Consider the following 3,419-nt stretch of genomic DNA (forward strand, 5'->3'; position numbering starts at 1 on the left):
TGCACATTGATATAATTGACTTATGTGTGTTTTATACAGTTTTCCCAACACTTCCACTGAGCTTCGTATTTGAATTAGGCTTCAGAAAAATGTCTGTTTGTTTTGGTTTTCCGCACAATAGATTTGGACTCACTTTGCAAGCACTCGTACTCGCCCCCTCTCCTCCTCCATAATGTTGGCTTTCAAAGTAAAAGGCAAATGCTCCAAGTTACATTTAAATCCTATATTGCCCAAGTCTGTCATTTGTTGCGTGCTTAGCATGAGGTGAAACTTTGGGTATCAATTACTGGGATCGCTCTGCCTGTCCTAGCCCTCCGCTCACACATTCCTTTACACAGAAGAAAAACATCGGGCCACTTACAAACATACCTCATTTGCACTCGGACCAGCAAATGACAACGGAAGTCGACTTTTCTTTAACTTTACAGCTTACGGCTTCCCATTTGCGCCAGTGTTTCTTTATTTCTTTCTTTCTTTCTTTCTTTCTTTCTTTCTTTCTTTCTCTTTCTTTCTTTCTTTCTTTCTTTCTTTCTTTCTTTCTTTCTTCATAAATAAAAGGTACCGGCAAAAAGAAGAAGAAAAGAGTTTGTCAGTCTGTGGATTTTATTTACGCCCGTGCTGCTTCCGAGCTGTCGTCTCCACAAGCATCCCAGGAGTGAACTTGGGCTGAAAGACAAAATCTGAACGGGGGTTTGTTAGAAAAGACTGTGTGTGTGTGTATCGATGAGTGTTCCCCTTAAACCTACAAATTCGGGGGTTCCCAATACAATAACAGGCGCTTTCTGCCCGGTGTCCTAGGGGACGCCGGAGGAATCTGTGCTCATTTCAGAGCACCGTCTTTCCTAAACTCTAACCAGAGCCCAGCGGCTCTCCCCCGCCCACCTTCCGGAGCGGGGCGCCGGCCCGTCCCTTGCCCTGCCCGGCTCGCACAGCGTACCTCGCGTTCGCTGCCAGGCTCCGGCCCCTGCCCCCCGGCCCCCGCTCCGCAAGGGCAATGACATGCGGCAGGTCCCCCGCCCCGGGCTCGCCAGCTTGGCATCGCGGTGCCGAGCTCGGCTGCTCCGGTTCCGAGAAACACCATTATTTGCCCGTTTTTCCCTAAACGACATCCTGCCCCGGGAAAGAGGGATGAGGCGGGACGGAGGGCAGCCGGGCTGCAACGAGAGGAACTCGGTGTAACAGACCCGACGTCGGGTCTAGCTGCAGTGCTAAACCCGTTCTCAGGCTCCTGCAGAATTTCAGGGAGCCCTGCTGGATGGGAACTGTCCCTAGGAGAGGACTCTAATCCCCATGCAGAGCCTCACAGAAGACCACTCTACACAGACAGCCGGAGCGGGCGCTCCCTCCCCCACCCCAGTTATTTTTGCTGAATTAAGAAGGTGACATTATTCTTTTCTTCAAGTACTTCTGTTAATATTGAAAAACGTGCGCTTGCATTTCAAGCGGGCGTGCTCAGTCTCAGCAGCCATTTCAATATTAATGAAATTGTTTAATCTCCTAAATTCATCGTGTTTAAGTTACGTTTTGGTGAGTTATTGACCGGCTCCGAAAATACTGTTAATGGAGTAGGTGTGTATTCACCACAAAGGATCTTTTTTTCCCGGGCTTGCAGCTCCCGAGACAATCTTTTATTCTGGCTCTAGGGTGACAGGATGCACCGCACCCCCGGCAATACATATCACACAAACTTCCCCCACAGGCCAGGGCACGCCGGGGACCTCCAGGGCCTAAACCTCCTCCCGCAAGAGCCGGCGGGCAGCGAGGCGCTCGGCGGAGCTGCGGCTCCACGACGGGGCCGCGGCACCGGGCAAGGACGCCGCAGAGAGGAGCAGAGGAAGCGGCAGCTCGAGGGTCAGCCCCCCCGGCCGCCCGCACCCACGCGGGCGCGCGCACCGCGCAGCCGAGCCCAGCCCAGCCTAGGGGCACAGGCGCAGCGGGCGCCCCGGCAGGGGCTCCCGCCGGAGGTGCCGGGCCAGCGCCGCCGCGAGGCAGCCCACACGGGCCGGGCGGCGCGGGCGCAGGGCCGCGGCCCGGAGCGGGAGCGGCGCGGGCGGCGCCGCCCCGGCCGCCCACAGCGAGCCTGGGCGCTGCGGCAGATTTTAAGGCGACTTCCACGTTTTAGCCCCAGTAGGTTCGGGGAACTACCCCAACGCGCGACTCTAGAGCGGGGAGGAAGGCAACCCCCGGGCGGGGGCGGAGGAGCGCCAGTCTTTCTCTTCGCCGGAACAAGCCTTCGCGAGCGAAGCAGGGGCTCGGTCGGAGATGGCAAGGAGAAAGTCGCTCCTAACAGGGAAGAAGGCTCGCCTGAAGTTAGCCAACAATACAAATCAGATAACAATGCAGAACAAACAGAATACCACAGCCAAGTAATTTCCATGTCAAACATCCCACTGCTCGGTAGCTCCATTTGTAAGCGTGAATTGCAGACTAAGCTTCCTGCAAAGTCCACAGAAAGGTTAGCGCATACCTTCACCCCCCGCACCCCCGTTACTGGGTACCAGCACACTGCAATTCCGCTTGTGGAGCCTTTTCACCCCTCGCCTTGTCTTCAAATGGAAATGATTCCTATTGGCCCAAGGTGTCCATGTAAATAGGTGTAAATGAAACCAGATTATGCCTTTCTCTGCAGCCCCCTCCTCCCCGCTCCCCTCCCCCTGCTCCCAAGGCGATTGTCATATGATAGCGAAGAAGTGGCACATTAATGAAGCGCCTCTACAGGGGTCTTTTCTGCTCATGTCACCACACGAAACTATCAGATGGCTAGAGGAAGGACATGGAGGCAACCACTTAGCTCATCTCGGCTGCAGAGAAGCAAACAAGCCCCTGCTACCGTCCAGCGGCCAGTGGTGTAAAAGAAGCTGATTCAGCCTGCGAAGGAGAAGGGAGGGCTGGACAAGAGGATTCCCCAAACCGAGCCAGCTCGCTGCCTCCTCGGGACTAAAACGGACCAGTGGCCGGGAAGGGAGCGAGAGAGGCGCCGGACGACCGGGCTGGGAAAGAGCCCCCACTCCCAGCTGCGTCCCGGATGCAGACTGTCAACTTCCAGCAACTTTAAGGTGGGCATACGTAGGGCTGGCGTGGCGTGGGGTGGCAGCAGGAGGGGAGAGGAGGGCTGGGAAGTGTCCCCTCTCCTCCTCCCCAAGCTCAAGAGGCAGAGCGAGCCCTAGAGTAACTCGGCCGACGCGGGACTGCGGCGGCGCCGGACCGCGGAAGGCAACGCCGCGCTCCGCACCCCCCGTCCGCCTCCCCTCCCGGGGGGCGAAGCCCCGCTGCGCCCTTCCTCCGCGCTCCTTTCTCCACCCCCGCCCCCAGCCGCGGCCGGCGGTCGGTGCAGACCCTCCCGGACTCACCCCTCCCCGCACCCCGACCCCTTCCTTGTCGCTGCCCTTCTGCAGATCTCTGCGGGTCCCCTAGCGAAG

General features: G+C 57.4%; 1 long non-coding RNA gene across 1 annotated transcript in view; it reads right to left on the reverse strand.

Moving 5' to 3' along the window:
• Positions 1-456, reverse strand: part of LOC134144732 (uncharacterized) — a 3,263-nt gene extending 2,807 nt beyond the window's left edge. The window contains exon 1 of the long non-coding RNA XR_009959470.1: positions 370-456. This is a non-coding gene — a long non-coding RNA (uncharacterized LOC134144732). The remainder of the gene's footprint in view (positions 1-369) is intronic.
• Positions 457-3,419: the final 2,963 nt, after the last annotated feature.

This window comes from Rhea pennata, chromosome 10 (genome assembly GCF_028389875.1).
Source record: "Rhea pennata isolate bPtePen1 chromosome 10, bPtePen1.pri, whole genome shotgun sequence".
NCBI classification, from domain to species: Eukaryota; Metazoa; Chordata; class Aves; order Rheiformes; family Rheidae; genus Rhea; species Rhea pennata.